Raw genomic sequence first — 25,426 nt, forward strand, 5'->3', positions numbered from 1 at the left:
TGCAAGAACAAGTTTCAGGCTTTGGCTAGTACATTCCCCATGACCTTCCAAACTTTAATGTTTGCAGCACCTGAAGAGAAACCTGGAGCATCCTGCATTTGATTGCCTGATTCCATCAGCTACAAGCCTGGGGATGACCTGGCTGCCATGGTGACAGTCTGAAATACCACCTGGACTTTCAGGATGTAGGAAAAGGGTTAGGTAGTGGCAAAGTGATTTGAAAGAGAGGCAGGTGACTGCCAGCTCCAGAATTGCTACGGGCTTTGTCTTGAGCCAGCTTGGTGGAGTCAGCAGCTCTCAGGACTGCTCAGGATCGTCATACCCCACCTGTCTGGGGACTCCAGTAATGTTGAAAGCAGGCACTTTGCTTTTTTAATCAACTGCTGTTTTCTTGTGGCTCTCTCTTTGCTGTAGCTATGAGCCTGTCTACTCATTAGCAGTTCCAGGCTGATACACAAGCAGAGGGAAGACTGCTCACCACTCATCAAATACTGAGCTTATTTGCATGTTTTCTGGTTTTATGCAATTTTTAAAATGCAAACAGATGTCATGAGATTTTTATCTCATTACCTTCGTATGGTTTTCATCCCCATTAAACTTTCAAAGAAAAACTATGTGCAACCAAGTTCTCAGTCTAGCAACCCTAAGAAGTCCCACGCGACAGAACAGCCCAAAACCAAGTAGCTTGGTTACGCAAAAAGCCTTAATACTCCAGGATTGAAGTGTTGTACAAATTAGAGTCTTAACAGCTCAGACTGATCCAAGATACAGAAAACTGTGTTCCTTTTCTTTCATTCACTCTTCTTTCATTCACAGCTCAGACCATCTCTGAAATTCCCTCCTCTGTCTTCTAGTGATCTACCTGCCTTCAGTGCACATTGTGTCAGCCCCAAACATTGCCCCTTCAGATGAGCCCTTGGGGTTGGAAAGTACTCTTGTTAGTGTGCTACAGGCACATGGACTAGGACGGGTGGGCTCCCCCTGAGGCATCAAAGAGGCCATGGTGAGTCTGACTGTCCAGGCACCAGTCCAGCCTTTGCTGTCTGCTAGACAGCCCAGTAGAGGATTTGAAGTGGACTGGAGGGCATTGTAAGAGTAAGTAGGGGAGGCACAGGAAGGCAGTTACAGCACTGCAATCCAGCCATTGAAAGCTAGGCTTTCTTAACTCTGCTGCTCCCCACAGACTTAACTTTGCTTACCCGAGTTTATGCCTCAGAGCAGCAGCTGCAGCTTTACAGGAGACCATATCAGTGTTCCTCTTCCAACAAAAATACATGCTGCTGCTTTGAAGTTAGAATTGAACAAATCTTCCTTTAAGCTGCTTTATATTGCATCTAGTCCAAGCATCAGCAGGAAATTCATCTGCATTGCTGTGCGCTACTGTGCCAGCAACCAGGAACCACAGCAGCATCCAAAGGTGAGGCCTGATCTCTCAGCTCACATCGTCAACTTTCACAACACCATAAAAAGGAACTGTGCCACAACATACAAGGAGGCAAAATAGACAGATCTCTTCACTGTTCTGCCCAGGTGACAGGCACTATTCATACAACATTTCTCTCTATGGTTTTTGACTGAGCCGCACAAAGCCTCCTACAAACAAAGGGAATGAGACAGATTCTGCTACAAAGAACTCAGCATATAAGGAGACAAAAGAGTGATGGGATCAGAGAGGAAACAAAAAAAAAAAAAAAAAAAAAGATTATTTTTTTTCCCAAGATCACAGAACAGGTCAGCAGCATTAGGTAACACAATGCTGAACTAAATACCCAAGTGCAGGTGTTTCCTGTAGGACTCCTCCTGTAGATAATCTAGTCTATTGAGCAGGTTTGGTTATAGAAATATTTAGGGAGATGTTCACTGCTTTGATTTGGGTTCACAGGCATATCAAACATGTTGCAGCTGTGTAAAGTTGGAAGCGAAATAAGCAACTGACAGAGTAGAATGGGGCAATCTGTCAAACTCATAAAACCCTTTTTTTTTTTCATTCCCATTTCTAGGAATAAAAGAAATATTTGTGAAATCACATAAACTGCTAAACATTCTCGCATCTTTAGGCTGTTAACTCCCTTCTGTACCAGATGGAGGAAGGGCCATAGGACGTTTTTCCAAACTGATTTTTTATAAGACTCTTTAAGACCCCTGTAAATCTTGTCAGAAAAGGTATTTGGCTTTAAAAAAATTGCTTAGGTGAGGAAGCTGGAATGTGGGGTGGTGTCTTACAGAAAGACCCTGCCCTTCTGGAGCATTCAGTCCATGTGCTACTACATCTGCCAAGGCAATTCTGAAGAAATAGCCCCACTGCCCAGTTTCCAAAGAAAATGTTAATTTAAAAAAAAAAAATCATTTTCTTCAATTTTTCATACCACTAAAATATTGAGCTGGATCCATTGCATGGATTTTGCTCTGGTTATTTGCAGAGCTGTTTCACATCAGGATCACTATTTCATCAATAGAAATATAAATCAGAGCCGAGACAGTAGGAAAGGTGAGACAGCTAAGATGGCAGGAATCTATTGTTTCAAGCCATTTTCTCAGAAAGCTTTTTCAATTTCTTTTCACCAACATCTCATAAGTTGCTTTTTCCATTCCTGTTTTTTTCTCACAAAACATAATTAACTTAATCAGATTTTTTTAAAGGAAGGAGCCCAGAGATAGGCTGCTGCCCCTCCCAAGTGCCTTTCTGTCTGGAAGGAATCTGAGTCCCAGATATTGAATGTTGCAGTCTGGCACGGTGAATGTCACACAAATATCAGTTGTACTACAAGTGAAATGCTTTGGTGAATCACTGGACAGTGCCTGAGGCTGCTAACAGTTCTGTCCCATACTATTGTTACATTAGCAGCCCTCTTGAAAAAAAAACCAGCCTGAAACTTGTCCAATGTAAAAATACGCAATAAATCCTAAGATTAACAAAACACACCCTAAACTTCCTTTAAGATCAGCTGCATTCTTTTTATAAATATTTATAGCAACAACTGGCCTTTTAGAGGGTTCAGAATTTGTATTCTGGGTGGACAACTATCTAAAAAATGAAAACTCGCTGGGCTTTCTCTGTCTACAATTTATACCCAATTCACTTACCTGCCTAGGTTTTTTCTGGGACCAAAGGCATGCCCCATCAGATAGCACCATTTTTATCATTTCACTGCAAGGCTCTCCCCACTTTCCAGATATGGAGATTCCTGAGGAGGACAGAGGATCTTTGCAATCATACAGGGGATCATGCCTGGCTGTGGATGTGTGTGTCCTGTTGAGCAGTGGGATTGCAATACCATCTCCTCTAAAATGAGAAAATATCCACTCATGCAACAACCAAGTAGGCTACACTCCCTAAACAAAGGGGTGCAAAATACATGTGTTAAAAAATCCAGAACAAGTGTTTATCATGCGCTTCTCAAGAAAGAGAAGCAGGTGTCAGGTTTAGAGCTTGCTGCCTAAATAATCCAATATGAAAGAAACCGCCCTTCTCAGGAAAACAGTGGCAGTTTGGGTAAGAAATTTTTTAATTTTAAGGCCAATGAGGGCTGCATAGTTCATAACACAGACCAAAACACCTCCCCACAAAGCAGGGGCTCAGTTATAGCCATACTTTACAGAACCTTGTGCTGTGTTGGCAGGTAAAATGAATTTAAATAAGGGAGAAGCACATGGTTGGTGTCCACTTGAGGCTATAATGCAGTGCTTAAACTTACACATAAGTAAGGAAACACAAGCCTACTGAAGAAAAATGTGAAGCTGACACAGCAAGATGGCTGCAGTCATGGCTTATGTAGCAGCAGTATGGAGAGAGTGCAAAAGAGTGGAAGATAAAGTGAGGTTCAGTGGCATGTGGGTGTCTTTTGATACATGGTTTGTTCCATTCATTTATTCCACGTTGGCTGGTGTCACATATCCCAAAGGTTTCAGGGCTCTTCTCTGCCATAGGTTTTCGGAGTAGTTTCAGCTGCAGAGTCGCTGTCTACCTTCACCAGGCAGCCGCAGCCGCCAGCCTGCAATCAACTGCAGCATCTCTGTCCCAGCCAAACTTCTCCATAACCATGGCCAGCCAGTTTCTTCATTAAATGGCTTTCCCTTTATACTGACACAATGTCCATTTTCCCATGTCTCTCATGCCTTCCAGCCAGGGCCCAATTTGCCACAGCTGGAACAGGGGCTGCCCTACCTGGGACCAGGGACAACCACCACAGCTGGCACGAAATGAGGGGTGATTCAAGCAAAGTCAGTGAAAGTACTGTGGTTCACACCATGGGGACAGACACAGACTTGAGTTCTTGAGTTCTGTCCTTTGCTTTATATGTGCACCACCTCTTTTCTCATCTCACCATTTCTCCAACCTCCATCACAGCACAAGCTTCCCCAGCTGGCCTGTGTCCTCCCAAACACCTCAAGTCAGCAGCACCCTGGCCACAGACAACATTTTTAATTCAATTTTTTGTTTATTTTATTAAAATACTAACAGTAAATACATTAATTAGTAAAATAGAGCAAGTAGAAAGCACAAGGTGAGATGGAGAGATTTGCCCAGCTATAAATAGCAGATAGAATAAACAGGCAACTGTGAATCATGGGCTGGGAGGCTGGGCTTCACATAAAGGCAGCACCTGCTGCTGGGAGACTTCCACCAGTTTATTTGTTTGCTTTTAAAACAAAAACAAAACAAATGATGGACTCCAGACTGACAGGAATGTTTTCTCGGAAAACATTAATACTTGGTGATCATTGGCAGATATTTTTTCTACCTCCTGTGCAATATTTGACCCACTCTGCATGCCAGAGGCAAGGCAGGGCTTTTGGTACAGAATGCCCTTACCGCAAACTCTTGGGATGTGCTGGCAGCCTGGGCAGCTGCCTGCAGATTAGCAGGATGGGTCATGGCACATTAACTGTGGGAGGCTTAGGACATTACACAGAAATGGAGATTTTGGGATAGGCAGTATGGTTAGATGGGGGAGTGTATGGTGGGCTCTGCCCTGGGGGATGCACAGCCTGAATGAAGAAAAGGCAAGAATTCTTAGCCTTACTAATGCTCCACAACCAAATTTCAGCCATCACTGCAGTTGAGCTCAGTAACTTGTTTTTGTCTCTCAGAAAATCATCCTGATTGGACACAAAGCCATTAAGAGATGGTGAGCCCCAGACACATTCTGTTTCAATGTGTGCCAGCACCCCCTGCGTGATGTGCCTCATTCCTTATTTACATTTGCCCGGCTTTAAATTGCAACCCCTGCTGCTTGTTATGTCTCTCTCTCCTAGATTAAAGAGCACTAAAATGTCACCCTTTCAGTGTTATCATCTGCCCTCTGCTATTATTGCCTCACAGTAAATAAAAGGGACTTCCCAGTCATTATTTTATACCCCACAATCACAGTGCTTTTTCAGATCAATTAGTTTTCACCCCTCTTATCTGCATTCAAGGCTCACCTCCCTTTCAGGGTTTCCATTGCCTGTTCAGGGACCTTTCCTATGTCTCCTCTGACCTATGAGAAAGGAGAAGAGCTGACTCAAAAGGAGAGCTTGGTGTGAGGACATCCGATCTTCTGACAGACCAGACGAGCTGATGTCGAACATGGCCAATGTCTTTGTGCATGTCTGAGCTTCTTACTGCGCATCCTGGGAAGATAACATGATTACTTACTTGCCTGTAAAGTTACATCCCCTTTGGCATGATGAGCTTATCCAAGACACATCAGTGTGCGTGACTTGGTATTTATCTATAAGGGCTTTCCTTTTCTACCTTGTGCCAAATTACCTTTCTGTAGGATACTCTTAACTGAAACCCTTTTATTTTATACACTCTCTCTTTCTTCCCTGGGATACATAAAAACATCAGGGCAAAATATTTTTTTGCAAAAAACTGCAAAAACTAGCTTGACTGGGGATGATCATTAGATTTTCTCCCTCTCTCTTCCACATCAGCACTTTTTTATTTTGGCAAGAACCCATGCAATTACCTAATAGCTACTTGATACTATGTGAGAACCAGAAATTAATCTTAAGAATGTCAGCCCAATTTCATTGTCCAGCTTGTGAAATGTCTAAAATCTAAGCTCTCAACAATGTATAAAAGCACATTGGAAGCCACTGAAGGCCAGTTTGGACTACGTGACAGTGAAATGTCTTTTAAGTGCTGGTAGAAAACTGTGTTTAGCTTTTAAATATAGCTTTTCAACACCCTGGTATGGTTTTACAAAGTAGGAGCAGCATCACTGTTCCCCAAAATATCCTAACCACATCATGCTAGAAATGGAGCTTTACTACTTCCTTTTGTTTCCTAGCTACCAACAATTTTTTATCTTAGTAGTAGAGATAAGCAGTGAAATTTGGCATTCAGACTGCAAATTCATAAACGCCTTAAAAAACCCTCATACATATATACATATCTATCTATCTATCTATATACATCTGTAACAGTTACAATTGCTCAAATAGTTCTCTTCTCAGAAATGTTTCAACTACCAACCTGCATCCTGGATGCCCACTCATTCCTGTCCTGCAGACCCTGGCAGCCTACACCTGGACCCCCCCCCAGTTCTGCCCCTACCCCACAGGCCACTCCACCCCAGCCCCCCAGCACCGTCCTACACTCCTTTCCAACTCCAACCCCATCTGCTATCAGAGCATTCTCTCTTCTCTCCTCTCACCCTTCCCAGCTCTACCAGTCCCTTTACATTCATCACATTAAAGAAAACATTTCATGGTCATCTCTTTTATCTCCTTCAGTGAGCAGTTAATCAGAAAAAATGCTTTCATGTTGCTAAATCAGGGCCAGTGGGCAAAGCCAGGCTGACAAGAGACATTTTCCTCTGCCACTAACGTGGGCTAAATAGTATTAATTACAGAGGCTGGGCTTTGATTGCTGGAGTGTGGTGGGACTGGTGAGAGCTCTCTCCTCCCCCTCCGCTCCCTCCCACTGCAAACCCACACTGCACCTCCTCTACCTGACTGCCCTTTGCCAGCATCCTGGTCCCATGTAACACCACAACTGCAAGTGGGATCCTGTAAGTCTTCATCTGGGCTGCTCAGACACCACCTCTGGTGTGTCAGGTCCCTGGCCTGCAGGACAGTGACAGCCTTCAGCCCAGCTGGGTGGTGGGGGTGTCCCTTTCCTTGCTTCCCCCATGCTTGTCTGTCCAAGGCAATGTTTTTTTCCAGGACAGGGAATGTTTTCTATGTGTTTCAGAGAACCTGAGGTCAATAGACATCACCCCACACAGTGTTTCTCATCCTGTGGTCTGTGGGCCACAAGTGGTCTGTCAGATGTCAAACAGACTGCAAAATGACTGCAGACAATTTCTGGGGATAGACATATCCATCCTCACGCATGCCAAAAAAAAAAAGGAGCAAAGACAAGAGGCAGTTGGAGGAGAAGGCAAATTGAGGACAATGTGTTACAACTCAGCCCTCTGCGGGGAGGTCCAAAGGTGTTTATTGCTCTTTCAAAGAAATAAAGTTCAAAAAACACCAACCCAGACTAGCCCCACAGTCACAAGTGGTCCCCATCTCTGCACATCTCCTACAACATTATGAAGGATATGATGCTGTGCCCCAATCTTTGTTGGCAATAGTATCCCCCATGTCTTCCAGGTGGGGAGGCAACAACCTTCCATCACACTGGCGGCATCAGTAAATAGCTGGTTAGCAATTCTGCTGAACTGGCTTTCCACAAATTACCAAAACAGGCTGAATCCCCAGACACATGAATCACAGCTGAAACATGACTGCTTTTTAGAAGCAGAATGCCACTAACTGCTTTCCCCATCCCTCTCCAAGCTGAGCAGGGCTTTACAAAAGTGACCACAGGAGGAATTTTCAGGGCGGTCACTGTTTCAGAGACCTTCCCTTGGGATGGGTGGCACAGCTGGAGGCCTGAGTTAATCTGTGGTTTAAGCCAATTAAGGTGACTGTCCCTGGTGACCCACAGTGACAAGCTCTGCTCCCATGCAGTAGGCAGCAAAGTGGGGGCGCAGCACACCAGGCAACAGACTTACTACAAAACTCAGCTGGAGCAGCCAGGAAGTACAACATTTTTAAATGCTTTTTCTTTGTTTTGAGAGTTTGCTGCTGTATATCAAGACCTGTTTCTCCAGCCAGCACTCTAGCATGGTTATAGCTGCCTTTCACATCCTTGGTGTGAGCCCAACTGGGTGATGTCTGCAAATCGGGGTCCCCTATTCCCATCCCATGATACTTCAGATCCTTCTTCCTCCTCTGTGCTGCAGCTGGTTTCCACAGGCTCATCCTGCCTCCTGTGTTGATGCTTTGCTCTACCCTGTGGAAACACAGAGGGAAGCAGAAGTGGTAGATCTGCTCCATTTTGCCCCACTCCACACTGTAACCTTCTATGTACTCTTTTAAAGATCACATGGACCTGGTTTTCCCAGACAGAAACAACAGGTTGGAGCCTCCACCAGGGCAAATCAGCACAGGGTCTTGGAGGTCTGCAGCACAGTCTATCCACTTAGACACATTTGCTCTGAAGAGCAAACAATTGGAGAATTGGGAAAACAGTGGTCAGGGCCCAGCAACCAAAGTCAGCTAAACCTTGATATACCAGTAACTTACAGTGATCCAGCTGCTCAAGACAGGTTACTCCAAGTTTTTTAGGAACAGGGCCCTTTGGACTATCTGGATTTCTAGGGCAAAAGACCTCACACTTGTCAATAGCTTCATTCGCACCTTCAAATTAAAGTGTAGCACCGAAGAGAATGAAATACTCAAGTAACCCAACTAGGTCGTTGTCCCCGTGCTACTCCTTTTGATATTCAAATGTGTTTTAAGCTAACAGTGTTGTATTTATAGAATACAGTGTAGCAGTTACCCACAACGCCCTGGAAGAGCTGTTGAGGAGGCAGAAATAGACATTTTGATGTCTAGGAGGGCAGTACAGAGCCTAGGGGATAAGAGCGTTCTCAGGCAACATGCAATAGTGAGGGAAGCTATGGCTTGACTGGCCACTGCTGAGTTTAGAGTTAAGAGCATATTGATATGAATGACAGCTCAGAGTCCTCGTTGCAGCATAATTCAGAACACAAACAATGCAGCGGCATCTTTTTAGATTAACTTGAAATATTTAGGGCTTTCTTCATTGCCAGAAAGATGCAAAACTTCTCTTCTTCTTTTTTTCTTCCTTTTACAGTGGAAATGTAGAAGATAAGAGCAGCCTGGATCAAATTAAGCCTGCATCTCGCCCAATGTTTTCTGGCGGGCCAGTTTTCAGTTGCTTCTGAGAGAAAGGCAAGAAGCTTTGCAACAGTGGGATAACGTGCTTGCCAAAAGAGTTTCTCCCTTAGAATTGTCTCTCTTGCTCAGAAGTTGTCTTCTGCCTTGAGGCAGAATGGTTTCTGTCCAAAGCTACTTGATTTGACTTTGTTCTTTGTTTGTTTTCAGTTCTTCAGGCTGTCACTGTGATTAATAGGTCTTTGGTGCTGGAACACAATTCTCAGATGAATACTGTCTTCTGTGGTAAATTCCAGGGCTGCTGAATTACAGAATAAATCTTACCTTCATGGAGTGGATGGCTGGTGCCTTTGGAGATAGTACAAGGTGCCAGTAGACCACCTCCCTGTCAGTCTGCAGAAGGTCATAATTCTTTGCTGAATTTCTGCATATGAGGGCCAGGCCATCCTCCAGCCTGAGCAATGATCTGGGCCTGCCTGAAGCTCCACTGAGCTCCACACTTGGGAATCTGCTGCCACATGGTGGCATACACTCTCTCTGCCTGGCCCTAGGAATCCCTCCTTGGCTTCCAAGAGGTAGCACATGTGGGAAGAGAACTTCTGAGCTCTGCATTGTAACTAGCACATCAAGTTTCCAGGGACCCATTCTGGAGCTACTAAAAGCTTTTCCAAGAGCATTGTGGAGCTACACATGTGGAGCTACACAAAAGTGTCAGGGATGCTGGCAAAAATTCTGAAAGGATCTCAGATGCTTTGGGGTAGGATTTGTAAATGAAAGACTGTTACCAAACCTGATGACATTAGAAGTATTTTCACAAAGCAGGGCAAGGTCTGCATCCATAGCCTTGAATTTCTGCTCTGCAGCAGAAGGTCAGCACCACGCAGGAAAAGAAACTACAGAGATCATTCCTGTTCCTGACAGAGACTGAAAAGCAGAAGGGTGGTTGTCACAGAAGCTGGTGGAGAGCATTGCTATCTCTGGCTGTGTGCAGCACTGCCAGTTTTCCATGCTGTGTTTCACTCCTTGAGGCCACAGGTTTCTTTGTGCTAGGTCAGACAGCTGTGTGCTGCTTAGAGAGGACACACTTGCAAGGCAGCTGCTAAAACAAGGCTGACTGCTTCCTTCTGGAAGAGTAGTGGCACCTGTGGGTGGAAAATCCATGGGAAGTGCCCTGGGGCCACCTTTGCTTTGGAAGCTGTGAAGCAGCATGCTCAGAGCCTGTTGTTCCCACTGTGCTGGTGTGTACAATGCTGGAGACAGCAGCTTTAGGCAGCAAGCTTGGCTGGTTGGGAAATGCAAGGAGCCATCCAGCCAAAGAGGGAGAACGGCAGGACAACAGACCTGCCCTAAAGTTCACCTGGGTAGGACCACTTAGTTTGCAAAAGACCGTGGGGAACTGGTCCAAACCAACAATGCCCAGTCAGGAGACAGAAAGACTAATGCCTGGCATTGAAAGCATTCCTGCTCTCCTCCACATCAAGACAAAGTTGAAGTCCATCCAGCAACAGCTCCTGGATGCAGGAAAAATACCAATTCTGGAAAGACAGTGAGGTGCCATGGACCTTCTTCTCACCCCTTCATAGCCCATGCCCAGTAGTAAAAGCTGCACCTCTTTCCTCTTCTGGCTTCACCCCCTCTGTGGTCCTCTGGCAGTGAGAATAATGCAGGGAGCAACACAAGATGGACATGGTGACATTGGTAGCAGTAAAGTCTGAGAAAAAAAGGATGGGGAGGTATGACCCCTAGGGAGGGAGAGGGACTGTTCAAGAACAGATTAGGAAAGGGGAAAGGAATAAGGGTACTGTGGGCAACATATTAGGAAACTCTGTGCTGTGGTGGGATCTCTGTGTTGGCAGGACACTGGTGCCCAGAGGCACTGAATACTCAGGCTTGCAGAGCAGGATTGGAGGAACCATCTCTCCAGCAAGCCAAGTAGATATCTTCATGACACATCACAGGGCTTCCCCTCTCCTGCCTCTGCTGTTCCTCAGCTGCCGGACCTGTAGGGGAGGAAGGGGTGGCCAAGGAAGGAGATTTTGTAAATGTAGGGACAAAATCAGTAACAAGGCTGCTGCAAGCTCAGCCATTATAATTCCGTATGGTTGGTGCCCTGTGGCAGCATGTGCAGATAGGAGAAAGGCTCTGAGATCACCTGTACCCAGCTGTGGGGCCTGCATGCCCTGGGTCCATGCTATGATCTGTGTGGCTGTGATCAAGCCCACTCATTGTCAGCTGTGCCTCTCTTCCTCTCCTTGCGGAGCTGAGCTAGCCCTCTGCCCCAGATCCTCTCTCCTTGTTACTGCTCTCTGTGCTTGCTTGCTGCATCTTGTTTCATGGAAAAGGATTCACCCCCACCCCTCATGTGGGGCATAGGCCACGACTGTGCCCTGGGGCCTCCTGCTCTGCCTTGGAGACTTCAGATATCAGGGCAATCAGCCTGGGTGTTTAACGGCAGAGGAAGGTGCTGGAGAAGTGCTAGTGTTGATTACCCGTGCCACAGCAGAGGCACTGGTTGAACACATCAAAGGATGTCTCCCTTTCATCTCACTGCTCTGAGCAGACGGCTCCGAAGCATCTCTTCCAAGGACAATATGGGGGAGAACTCTAATAACCTTACAGTGTGGAGCCCTGCCAGCGCTCCCAGTGGCTGCTCTGGCGGCAGCTAAAGGGGCGCCTTCTCTGCTTCCACCCTAATTGCCCTTAATTGGCTCCTGCCTGCTGGCAGCAGAACGGCAAGGGCTCTCCAAGGATCACTGCACCAGCGTGACAACGTTTGGAGAAGGATTGGCGGCCCCTGCCTTGCCCCACCTCCCTCCCACTCTCCCACACCCACCAGAGCAATACAGTATGAGATTTTTCTGTCTGTACATGACTTTTTCTTTCCAGGCCCTGCTCTGGAGGGGACTTTGCCAGGCAGCCAGGGCAGGGAAGCAGAGCAGGATCTGTGTCCTGAAGTCAGAGGGGGGGGTGTGGTGGCCCTTAGCTGATGAGGGATATAAGCATTGTCCCTTCATATAGCATTGCAACCTTTTTGCCCAAGAGCATGTGTGGGTGCAGTGGGCCCTGCTGCTCTGCTTTGTGCCAGGGCTGCCTATGCAGGTGACCAGAGCTTTGAGATCCCCTATGCAGAACCAGCATACCAGGGGATTAAGCCCACAAAATCCCACTTTCCCTAGGGAGAGGTGCCCCTGTCCTGGAGCAGCCAGGTGGGAATGGGGCTGTATCCCAGTGTGATCTCCTGGCTATGGCCTGCACTGGGGCCCTATCCTGGGAGTGTGCAGAAGCAGCAGGGAGGGCTCCTCTCTGTCCCTGCTCCGTGTCCCAGTGCTGTGTGAGGACACGTGATGCAGAGGGCCCCCACTGCCCCCCTTTCCCAGGAAGGGTTCTCCAGGACACGCTGGGCCTTGGCATGTCTGGATCCAGTTTCCTGTGGCAGACCTCCCTGAGCTTTCCCCTCTCCGCCTGACACCCGCACAAGCCATTCTCTTGTGTCAACAGGAGGGTGGGAAGCCACAACACGAAAAGGACCTTGTAGCCCTGACCAGGCACGTCCCCATCAGACTGCCTCCCCACTCCTGCTCCCAGCCAGGACAAACCCTTGGCTGCAGCAGAAAAATATAGCCAAGCATCTCCCCAGTCCCTCATGGTTACCCACGTCCCAGCCTGGGCCAGCCTCCGCAGGCAGCAGGCATCACGTGAGCAACGCGCTCCACAGAAAGCTGGCAGGGGCACGGAAGGGCAAACACAACACAAATACGATTCTGATGGAGGGAGCTGCGATGTCTTTCCCACTGAGGTTATTTTTAATCTGTTTATCAAAGGCTCACTGCTCTTGGCAGCAGGGTGGTGGGCTATTTTTGGATGCCTGCTTCACCTCTCCACAGAGATGGGCTGGCATAGGCTTGTCCCTTTTTTTCCCTGGCACCCTCAGACCTCCCATGTTCTCTGAGGTTTGCCCTACTAAGTCCACCACTGTATGCTTCCTCAGATGTGGAGGGACTTTTTAAGCAGAAGGTCTGAGCTCAGGCACAGCCTCATTATTAGTCCTTATTAAAAAACCCCTTCTCATCCTTTCCTTCTATCAGTGGTGACACAGCTTCTTGGGTGTGGGCAAAATACACACTCGTGCCTGCTATTCTCCTTCAGGATGGTGACATTTGTCTTGACCTTAGCCTGACATTCTTTGTGTTCAAGTTTTGTCTCTGCTACTGGCTTCCTGCTTGTCTTGTCCCTTTGCCCATCTAGAAGAGCAAGGCCGTATTTCCCTCCTCCGTGGGGTTGCTGGGACAAGTGATTGGGACAGGATGACCGAAAACTCAATACTGTCCTCATAGGGCCTCTTCTCTGTGGATGAGTGAAGGACACGACAAGTTTCACTGAGATGCAACATTGGCAAAGGCGGTCTGGTTAGGTGGGGCTCAAAGAAAGTGCATGGAGACCAACAGGAGTGCATGGAAGTACAGCAGCTGCGTGTTGGAATCAGTGAAAGCACAGACTGAAATGGCAATGCAAAGCAAGCCATCAGCTTTGAGGTTAATAATAGGCTGTCTGAATCTCGACTGTGTAGAAGAAAATCAGTTTGCAAAAGAAGCTCACTTGGCACAGTGCTTGGCCCTGACAGAATTATCCACAGGAGCCCGAACAAATGACTGACCTCATTACCGACCCACAGCCTCAAGCATGGCTTGAGACACGCTGGGTTCACATAAAGAAATCAGCACTGTCCAAAATGTCCTTGCAGTACCAGAGAAAAGGTCTTGCAGAAGTTTCCCAAGAACATCAACAAATTCAGGGATTTCCTTCTGTTAGCAAAGCACAAACCTTCTCCTGAAGGAAGATTTTCTACATTTAAATATGATTTTGGAGAGCCAAAGGTGAATGCAGGCCAGGAAATTCTCCTCTAGGAATGCGGACAGAAGAAAACCAGTGGTGGCATGTGTGACATTTGGAACCATTTGAGAGATTTGGAGTCAAAGAGGACAGATGTGTCTTTTCTTACAGGAAGCAACTGAATGAAAAGGTGAAAACCACTTACTTGGGCTGGTTAGGAAGCCTCAGGAGAAAACGAGGTGAAGCACATTGTGATGTGTGACAATCATCACCGAATCAGCCCTGTGGCCTCACTGTTCACCACCTCCATAGATGAGATAATCAGAGGGGGCTGATAATGCTGGAGGGTGACAGATCAAGAGCAAGGAGCTCAGGGAGAAAATCCATGGGGTAAAGAACCAAGGGGCAAACACCAAAGGAGAAACATGGGTGAGGGAAAAGAGATGCACCTCCACACTGAGGTGTGGAGCCAGCACTGTAAGTGTGGCCAGGGCAGACTTGATGGGGAGGACATGCTTGTGGAGTGAGCCCCACTAGTGCACTGAGGCTGCTGGCACAACATGTGCTGCTGGCATGAGGTGTCACTGAGGCAAGTTGCCCCCAACATCTGTAGGCATGTTGGATGTAAGCAGACATTCCTGTGGTAAGTAAAGGCAATACCATATGGTACAGTCAGAAATGCACATTTACCATGAGAGGGTCCAAAGAGAAAATCATGCCCTTGGGCCTTTCTCTTAGTAATGGGTAGACAGTCACTATGAACAGTAGGATGACTGGGAAGTATAGGGCAGTGACCATGAGAACTTGGAGCCTGCCTGGATGAGGGATGAGTTCACTGTTCCCAGTCAGAGATAGGGAATAGGACAGAGTTTTTTGAAAGGAAACAAATGGAAGTCAAGAAAAAGTAAGCAAGAAAGCAAGAAAAAAAGAAATAGAGTACCAAATGTTCTGTTGCTGTGAGCAGTATTCACAGGTTAATGAAAGCAAAACTCATAGATCCCCCTCAAACCTGCAGTCAGAGCCTACCTGGTTGCCTTCTGCCCTGGGCCACACACAAAAGAGAGATGGAGAAAAATGCATCAGAGGGCTTTGCACAGCACCAAGGCTAAGAGTCTGCCCTAGTCTCTTTGCCTTTCTGGGATCACAACAATACAGGAGTAGGTTTTGCTGATTTCAGTGCAAAGAGCTCAGGCTGGACAAGCTGTGAATTAGAAAGCTGGGGGGAAAGGACTTGGCACAAGGTGGAAAAGAGCCAGGGATTTGAAGGAACAGTGGGGAGGGGAACATAATTTTGGACATCACAGGGAACACTAACAAACATGAATGCAAGCAACTGCTGCATACTGCTAATGTCCAGAAGGGTCCTGGTGTTTCCCTTTTAATCCTCCATCCACCCTTTAAGCTGTCCCCAGTAGACAGCATATAGGCCCTGCAAGCTTCATCTGATAGTGTTTCTGCTGCAGAGCTCCTCGTCACCAGCCATTACTGTGTTTTGTACGATCTCCTGACAGGCTCACCATCTACCCCAAAAGCTCGGCCAGGCCATTCATCCCTATGTGTCACAGCAGGACCCCGAGGTGACACAGGGAAGGAGGGGAAGCAATGATTTAGTCCAAGTTGGGAGAGGCCCAGGGGTCCCAGCCTCATCTGGCAGCAGAACTTGTCTGCTTTGGGCAGCAGGAGCCAGGACAAAGACACAGTCCTAGGCACAGCAGCTGCTCGGAGTGCGCTGCCTCCCCATGGGGGACATGCTCCCTGCCTGGCACGGAGACGGAGACCGTCCGTTCCTCCTTTGTGGCACGAAACAAAGAGCAGAGGGAGGGAAGGAAGTGACTTCTCTGGAAGCGATTGTGTGGTGGGATGAGCACCCATCTCTTTCCAGACAGACAGAGCAGTGATGCCCCCATCTCTTCTCCCATTCCCTATTGCCTCCCATTCACTGCTGGCATCCCCTCTTTCTGTGCCCCTGCCTCTCCTTATGCAACAGGGCAAGAGGGAAAAAAAGAAGCAAAAAGAAAGAAAGAGTGAGGGAGGGAGGAAGCTGATCAGGGCACTGGCTGGCAGGCAGACAAGGAGCACGGCAGGGGCGGCTGGGAGCCCGGGACACGCGGCTGCTGCCAGGGCCTTCAGGGCTGTGGGCATGTACGTGCGGCCAGCAACGTGCGAGCTGGTGTGTGCCGGGCCGGGCACACGCAGGGCTGTGCCAAGTGCCCAGGCTGGCAGATGCCATGCCCCTCAGCTGGGGCACTGGGGCTCCCTGCACACAGCCCCCATCAGCTGGCAGGCAGCAGGGCAGCTGGTGGGTGACGGACTGCTTGTCCCCAGCCAGCCCTGGAGAGGGCTGCACCTGCCCCAAGGGCAGCACGTGCCACGAAGCACATCCCTGGCCTCTGCCATCCAGGTGATCGCACGTTTCCAAGCAGGCAGGTGTGCATTTCTATCTCACCAGCCTGCTTGACAATTTTTACCTAAGAGAGAGAAATCGTGACCTCCACTGTCCCAAGGCCACATGCCTACTCCCACTGGCCCATGTCCGAAGCCATGCTGGGGATCACGCTGCTGCTGCTCCCTGCTTCCTGGGTCAGCAGTTTCATAGTGGTTCCCAGGCTGGCATGGCTCCCACAGAGCACTGAAGCTCAACTAGCTGTATCCTGACCACATCTTGCACCTCTAGTTAGGAGTATCCTGCTCTGCTCCCACTTCTCACCCACCAACCTGGGAGCAAAAAGAGCTCTCACTTGCATTCCCCACTCAAAAATGCCTCCCCAAATGCACCCAAAATTCATATTCCATGCTGAGACAGTTTCCCCTACATTCATATCAAAGGGGAAGGGGAAGGGGAAGGGGAAGGGGAAGGGGAAGGGGAAGGGGAAGGGGAAGGGGAAGGGGAAGGGGAAGGGGAAGGGGAAGGGGAAGGGGAAGGGGAAGGGGAAGGGAAGGGAAGGGGCTGACACAGTGAAGCATTTTATAAGACATGGCTTCTTCCTGTGCACCTCTGTGCATTAAGTCATGGGCCAGCTGGGAGTTAGCTAAGTCTTAGTCTCCTTCTTCTCCTCCTCTCCTGAAAATGAATGAGGTTTCCAGATATTTTGGAGACCAGAGTTGTGCTGAACCCATGAGTCAGCAGCTGTCAGTAACAGTTACACACACGTGGGTGACACTGCTGGGGTGGGAAAGTCCCTATAATATCACACACCAGACAACAGGCACGTAGTGACTTGGTTACTCAGACCCATCCTTGGCACGACTAAGAATATACCAGCACCACAACCAAGGTGTTCCTGTGTCCCAGGGAGCACGTAGTACTTCTGCTCTCTGGGGAGGCAGCAGCAGTGTAGCTATGCAGGGATAGACCCGCAGCAGCTTCTGTGGGTCACGACTCTCCTGCCAATGGCTGTCACCTGTGTTTCTCTGCCATTCATATATGCATTTGCACATTTTTTGTACAGCCAACCCAAACAACTGCTCCTCAGAGGGGAGGGATTTCAACAGCTGAGATCCTCTGAGGAAGGTATCATCCTGCAGCAGACAAACCCAATCAGAAGTGGTAGAGTATGGGTTTTGGGGTGGAGGGATGACTGGTGCCTTTTCAGGGTACTGAGATGCTCCTGGGCAGCAGGATACCTCCCTTGCTGGGTGTCACTTGCAGACCAGACCAGTGGGCCATTGCTGCAGAGCCCCAGCTCTTTTCATGGGAAACATGAAAAAGGCTGCAGGCAGGAAGAGGCAAATGTCATGTGAAGGCAGAAACACCAGCTTCTGAGCTCGCATCAGTTGTGCTTGTAAATATTTTATTCATTTCTCATTTATTCACTGTAGCAGGCCATTATCCAGCCTCTGGCTAACAGAGAGCAAAAGCATTTAAGAGCATTAAGTGTATAAGCAGTCCTGACACATAACAACTGCTGTGTGAGGCAGCACTTTTCATCTTCGTGGTCTTACTGCAGGTTGCCAGCCCAGCCCTGAGGCCCTGGCTCTGCCCCTGCCCCTCACCCCAGACCTGCAGCATGCCTGACAGCCTCCTAACACGTTGTGTACACAGCAGATTTGTAATTTATACTTCCAGTCCCAGCAAATTAGGAGGTGCCAAATCCAGGTTTCTTGAAGCAGATGAATAATCACACATCTATAAAACCAGAATGCCACAAGAGAGGAGCCCCGAAGAGGAGATACAAGGACTCCCTGAAACAACATCTCAGCCTTCGCCATATTGATCATCATAACTGGTCTACTCTGGCCTCCAATTGGGAGGTCTGGAGACACGCTATCTATAACACTGCTGATGCCTTTGAGAAAGCACACAGGATCACCCTTGAGGAGAAAAGACAACGCAGAGAGAATCGTGTCTTGCAGAATATACCACCTAAGGAGTCTTTCTGCTGTGCCTTTTGCAACCAGACGTGCCACCAGCGCGCTTGTAACAAACGTGGGTAGAACCCTCCCCAAATCTTCATTCGTGAAGCCCAGCCATGATGACACTAACATAAAACTGGAAAAAGCTAGATTGGCAATAGGCTGCCATCATATTCCCTTGAACAGAGGCAGAGGAGGCAGATCTAATCACATTCTTCATTCCCTGCATCCCGCAAACTGCCTTTACAGTGTTCAGTGAGGAAGGGTGAGCCTTCAATCCAGGTAGCCTGAGCGGACCAGCTAAGATGGGTAGAGATGCAAACAAAGACCAAGCTCCTGGGTCCAAGCCAGCTCTGGAGAGCTCTAAAAATGGGGGAGCTGTTCAGTGCTGTACTTCTAGCGGAAAGGCATCTTGGCCTGTTGGTCAAGACATGACAAGGTCCAACAAAAGCCCACTGGACTTCATTTCAGACCACTGGGCACAGTGCTGGGGTGACCTGACAACGTCACTGCCACCAAGGAAGCAAACAGGTCACTAGGGGAGAGGAAGAAGAGGGACCAAGAAGTAGCAGGGGGGAAGCTGGGATGAGTAGAAAGCAGGTATGAAAGAAGTGATGGGGTCAGATAAGGGAAGGGGCAGAAAGGAAAAGACAAGTTAAGGAATAAACAGAAGGGACTAGAAGGGAAGAGGTTGCTTAAAGGGTATTACCAGGGCTTGTTTAAACTGAGAACTACCTGAGACAGAGACTGCTTCCATGGTTGCCCAACCTCTAGGCCTGGGTCCCAAATGAGCAACAAATTAATAGATGTGTGAATTCAAAACAGATCTTAGAAGGCAGATGAAAGGGCGGGAATTACCAACATTCAGAAAATTGAGGAGACATCCGGACCCAAAGAGGCAAATATACAAAGAAGCTGGAAGTGCAAAAGCAGCCAGGTCTCTGCACTGAAATCCCTAACATATGCAGGAAAAGCAAATGAAATTACGAAGCAGAGCTGGCACATGGGAAAACAGCCTGGCCCTGCTATTTACCACTGGTGCTGCTTCAGAGGAGCTTAGCACTGGAGTACTCCATTTGAGAAATGTCGCTCTGGAAATATTCTACTTGGTCTAGTAGACTTCCAGTCTACTTCCTTCTTCTTAGCAGGAAACCTTACCCTGTTGCCAAACTTATTTTCCAGTCTAGAAGCTGATGTTCATGGAAAACTTTGGCTCCAAAGTCCAAATACAGATTCTGAGCTTGTCAGTGCCAGTGCTAAGCACTCTGTCAGGCTACACAGCCCTCTCAGAAGTGTCTCTGGCCATGTTGCAGCTGGGTCAGTGGCTCAGTTGGGGAAGACAAGCACAGCCAGCATGACGCGGTGGCGAGTCACACTCCACACACTTCACCAGCTCCCAGGCAGGCATGGACTGGCTAACTTTGGGTTGGCATGGAGTGCTCACTGGATGGTCTTTAAAGAGATTTTACAGGGGCAAAAGCCTGACAGTAAGTGGCAAGGGTGTAAGAGGGCTCAAACATCTGGTCTAATATTAGGTCCCCCAGCTGCTATTAAAGGGAGTTAATTCCTCCTGGGTCTCTGGCAGCAGGAGAAGACACGTTTTTAGGAGGCTTTTCTGGCTGCAAGCATCACATGAATGAGTGTGGATATGTCAAACACTTTCAGTCATGGCTTTTGTCACGGAGTCATGATTTTGCCAAACCAACATCATACGTCTGAGGTTTTAGGCAACTTCCACCAAGCCATGCCAGGGATGTCAGCCATTGCATTGGCAGGGCCCTCAACCTAGCTCTGCATTACCTGCTGTCCATGCTGCTTCAGCTGCTTTTTCATAAGCAGTTGGCCCCAGTCCAAAGAAAACAGCAGCAGCGGTGCCATGTCTTTGCAAGTGTCTGTGGGAAAGCCAGGCCTGCCGCAGGCAAGCAGTCTTCATGGAGCTCAGGGGAAAGCTGGGCGTGCTTCAGGCCTTGTGCCTAATATTTGCCGTGACACCCAGATAATATTTGTGTGTGGCTGGCAGGTGCTCATCTCACTTTGGCTAGGGCAGAATTTGAGTGTGTGGTGAAGGTGTGAATTACACCCTGTTTCAGGCACTGTGGAGCATTGAGGGATAGCTAAGGATGCAGGCATCTGCCCTGCCTCCAGCTGGGGTTGCAGGCAAGCTCCTGCAAAGCCCTCATCTCCCTCCCTTGCCTTCCCTGCAAAAAGCATTGGTCTGGGGGGACAGGACAGCCCCAGGAGCCTCGGTCTCGGGCACCCCAGGGAGAACCAAGGGACAATGCTTCTGAGGAGGGGCTGAATTTGGAGGGCGAGGGACACATCATTTTTGGGACACTGGAGTGAGCTGAAATGCCAGGTGTCCAGATGGAAGGGTGACAAGAGTCCCTGCTCCGGTCGGCAGTGAATAACCATTAGCCAGGCCGCCTACACAGGCCATTGCCTGTGGGCAGACGTGATTGCAGGCACAGCCTCGGCTCCTGTGCTTGTGGGAACCTGGCGGAAACCCTCCCGGTTTCCCCCGGTCTCGGCTCAGCTGCGCTGGGAGATTTGCATTGGCAGCAGGGTGGCGGGGAAGCTCGCCCGCCCCTTGCCCGTATGCTGCCAGCGTCCTGCCAGTGCCGGCAGCCTTTCGCCTCTGTGAACTTTTTGTCTCTTGTGTGAAAGGGGAGTGTTTTTCAAAGGAATCATTTAAACAATTTAAACGCATCTTAATTAGAAGTGGGCAAATGGCACAAGGAGCCATACCTTTGGCTTAGAAACACATCTTTGCCCATGCACTCCTCTCTCACCTATAGACACACCCCCCTCCCATCACAGGTCCCTGGGAAGCTCAGCTGGCTGTGTTCCTCGATCCACCCTGGAAGCCTGGAGCATGCCCGCAGCCCCCCACTGCCCTCAGCCCAGCTGCATGTTACACACCGCTGGGTCAGTGTCCCCTTCGTTCCATCTCCCAGCCTCCCACCGCTCTCCCAGCCCCAGGAACCTGCCCCCTTACTGCCCCTTCCCTGCCACTCCTTTCTCCTGACCCTGGTGTCACCTATAGCTGCAACAGCTATTCAGCCTATATCCATCACTAAATGAAGAATCCTCTGTGAAGCAGCAGAAAAGCCCTGGCTGTACAATGTGCCCAGAGTGAAAAGGGAAGGCTGTTAACACCACTTGGAAAGGGGCCTGCATTTGACAACAAACACGGCCAAGTTTTGAGCCTCTTGTTAATTAGTCTATTAGCTGTATGAGCAGAGAAAGTCTCTCACCATCCAGCCTCGCTGTTCTCGCACTTCAGTCCCGTCACCTCAGGAATACCCTGCCCCACGTCTGTGGTCTGGTGCTACGTAGGCATCACACCAGCAGCTGTCTGGCCACTCACCTCAGTCTGCATGGAGGAGCCAGCCGGAGATGGTTCCTCGCCGCCGACTTTCTCTAAGGGACAAAAGCTGCTTAAAAAACAGAGCCAAAGCCCCAGGTGCAGCCAGGATGCCGGGCTGTGGGAGGAGAGGGCCCCCTGCAGTAACCCACAGACCTGCATGTCTGCCGGATGGACATCCCTGGCCCAGTGGTGTTGGCAGGAGCCACTGGAAACAGCCCTGTGAAGAAGGTCTTGGGGAGAACCCATCCCCCTTCCAAGCCACATATCTCCTGGTCACGCTCCAGTGCCAGTAGAGCTGTTAGCCCAAAGAAGATATCGCTCCCTGATGCCAAGCACAACCATCATTACTCCCCCTGGCACATGAACCCACACACCTCTGCACCCCCAGCCTTTCAGCACCTGTCTGGCAACCCAACCAGGCAGTCCAGCAGAGAGAGGCTTCCAGTGTTTCAGCAGCAGCTCGGGAGCATCTGTCTGTCTATCCATCCATCTGTCCATCTGTCCAGAGAATGGGTTAAACAGCCTGCGCCCCACCCCTTGCAGCCAGCCTGGGCTTCCAGGCATGGAAGGGAGAGGCTTACAGCTGGGGATCATTATCGGGCAGCCATAAGGAGGGTGGAGGCACTTCCTCCCACACTGATCAGAGGAGCTTTGCAACTGTATGCCCTGGAGCCAAGGGATGAGGTCTAGGGCTTGTTTACCACCTTCTGTGAAATGGGGGGGTGGGGTTTCCACGCCAAGGAGAACGCCAGCAGATCCCACCATGAAGGGGTGCATTACATGCTCCCCAGAGTGAGGGGACCACTTGATGACCACCCAGTCTGCTTTGGTTGACTTCTCCAAATCGGGAGGCCCTGATTTGTCTGGCCTGCCTTGAGATATTTATTCATCTAATAATCTCCCCACCAGAAGGCAAGAGGGGTGTTCCCTAACCTTTTACTAAGGGTCTCATGCTAACAGAGCCCGTTGACAAGTCATGGGAACAGATAAGCTTCTGCTGCCTTAGAACAGTGGAGATGCAGCAGCAAAGGATCTGATTCACTCCTGCCTCATGCAGGACTTGCAGGAATCAAGGAAAAAGAACAGGCAGCCTTTCTGACTTGAACACAGTGCAAAACTTCCAGACGCTGAGCACTTTCTCCTCAGACAGACCATCCAAAAGACATGGAGAAATTTAGCAAAATCCTAAGGGATGAACTAATAGCAGAGGAACTAAGCAGCAGCCATTTTTTCCTGGGGATGGCATGTTGCCTGGCCATCCACAGATGAATGGAAACCCACACACCAAGGGATGCCGGAAGCACGGCCTTTTTCCTTGGAATGACAGGGAGCTCCACATGAAAAATGGATGACTCACTCTCTTGAGCACCACAGTCAGACAGGGAGGGGAGGAGGCTGTGGTATTCCTCCAAGCTCAGCCCTCAGAACAAATTTGCCAGATACAAAAATGAGATGTTATGAGATGTTTGGCTGGTGTGGCTGGTTTCCCTGCTTCATGCCCTCAAACAGCAAAGCTCTGCTGGCTAGTAGAAAACAGTAGTGTAGACACAACCTGCTTGGTTTCCAGTGAAAGCTGGGAACGTTTGGAGGGCCAGTTGTAGCTTCTGAGGGTTGATTGGAGGGCCATGTAACTTTTCATCCAGCAGAACTGAACCAACTGCCAGGGAAGTTTCATCTTGGCCGGGCAGGACATCCAGAGAAAGTATTCCAAGATCTAAGTTGTGTTATCCACTATGACCCCTTTCTCCTCCTTTCCAAGCACAGGGGAGTTTGTAATCTCTGCAGGATGGCTTTATCAAACACACTTGAGCTGCAATATGAAGTCTTGGAGGAAGGTATTCCCCTTGGTTTCATCCTGCATGTTACATAAGGGCAATTCAGCCAAGGAGTTTGGAAGAATTATTTATTAATGGGTCATGAGATCACTGAGGTCACTCATCTGTGAAATCACCAAGAAGCAGAAAACAGATCATTGCCCTCAGGTCCTTGAAAATCATATAAACCTATGGGGAATGTCTCTACTCCAGAACTCATCTGCTCTTGACAGATGTTTATACCCCAGTGGCCTCTCATCTCAGTACTGTAATCCAGACAACCACCAGCCCGTTCATTGCAAATGCCTCCATTAGTGTGTGTGGTGGGTTGGCTTTTCTGTGTTAGTGAGGCTTAGGGTCTAGTTTTTCCATGCAAACTCCATCCAGCTTCTGTGAACACGCTTACCCTCTGGCAGAGGCACCCATTGCTTGAGCCAGCTCTCAAAGCGCATTTGAGTTTGAAGGGGTGGTTTGTACGCTTCAGCACCAGGCTCAACCAGCACAGTCATGACAGGATTCCCCATGTAGAAAATGGCACCAAGTCTGCATGAAAAGGAAGGTAGCTCAGTTCTGCTCTTGACAGCCTTCTGCAGAGGTCTGGCATGGCTCTGAAGGGCTCCTGTGGGCACCTTCCCATTGACCTCCTGGAGGACTTGCCAGCTTCAGTGGGCTCTCCTCCTGAAGAGCAGCTGTGAGGTCCGGTGCAGACTGGGTCCTCTTTCTCCTGCTGTCATGAAAGCTCATTCAAGGACTGATGTTTACTCTATGCTTGTAGCTTACCCTCAATGAGTGGTTTAACTTCAGCCACAAAAAAGGGTAGGCATCCTCCACCTCTTCTCTAAATCTTCACTTGTTATCTATCCAGCACCAGATAAGGGACCCATTCAAGAAGTCTTCCCATCTGATTCTCATAGGCAGGAATGATGTAATCCACCTTTCTGATTGACTCCCAGTTCTGCAAAGTTAGGAGCCTCCATGGCGCAACTAAACAACTGCTTTTCCCATCAGGAAGTGATAGGAGCCTGCTGCCTTCCATCAGCCAAACAGCAGGTCTGTGTGAACAGCAGGTTAAGCTGTTCACAGCTTATTTGAGCAACTGACAGCTTGCTGGTGTTGTGTCATGTATCCTGCAAGGCTATTCACTTTTTGAAACAGGCAATATGATGTGGTGTCTAGACAACACGGTGATGTCAGAAGAATCACTGTTCATCAATTTTCAGCAATGCCCTCGTCAGCCTGCAAAGACCAGCTGTGCCTTACCATGTAATGGTGCAAGATCTAAAACAGGGCACTAGAGACATCATCTAGATATATATCTCTGCCAAGAAGGGATACTGCTATCTAACCAGGCCTACAAGTAGCATCTTGGTTTTGGAAATTTCTAGAGAAGGAGACTGTGTGGTTGGAGTTGGAGTGTCTAGCTGGAGGATGGTCACTAGTGGTGTCCCCCATGGTTCAATACTAGTACCAGTATTGTGTAACTTATTCATCAATTACTTGGATGGAGGGACAGATGTCTCCTCAGTGAGTTCACTAATGACACAAAGCTTGGAGGAGTGGCTGATACCCCAGAGGGCTGTGCAGCCCTTCAGAAGGACCTTGAAAGGTTGGAGAGATGGACAGAGAAGAACTGTCTAAAATTCCACAAAGGCAAATGCAGGGTCCCCTGCACCTGGGTAAAAATAACCCCATGCACCAGTACAGACCGGGCACTGACCTGCTGGAAAGCAGCTCTGCAGAGAAGGACCTGGGGGATCTGGTGGACAACAAGCTGTCCATGTGCCAGCAGTGTGCCCTTATGGACAAGAAGGCTCCTCAGTGCAAGAGAGACATGGAGCTCCTGGAGCAGGTCCAGTAGGAGGGCTAAAAAGATGATGAGGGG

The 25,426-nt window shown here is 48.8% G+C and overlaps 1 long non-coding RNA gene across 1 annotated transcript in view; it reads right to left on the reverse strand.

Moving 5' to 3' along the window:
* Positions 1–8,056: 8,056 nt before the first annotated feature.
* LOC120324864 overlaps positions 8,057–25,426 on the reverse strand; it is a 32,188-nt gene continuing 14,818 nt past the window's right edge. The window contains exon 3 of the long non-coding RNA XR_005566537.1: positions 8,057–8,272. This is a non-coding gene — a long non-coding RNA (uncharacterized LOC120324864). The remainder of the gene's footprint in view (positions 8,273–25,426) is intronic.

The sequence above is a fragment of the Pipra filicauda genome, unplaced genomic scaffold, assembly GCF_003945595.2.
Source record: "Pipra filicauda isolate LSUMZ 115617 unplaced genomic scaffold, ASM394559v2 scaffold72_size3293161_pilon, whole genome shotgun sequence".
NCBI lineage: Eukaryota > Metazoa > Chordata > Aves > Passeriformes > Pipridae > Pipra > Pipra filicauda.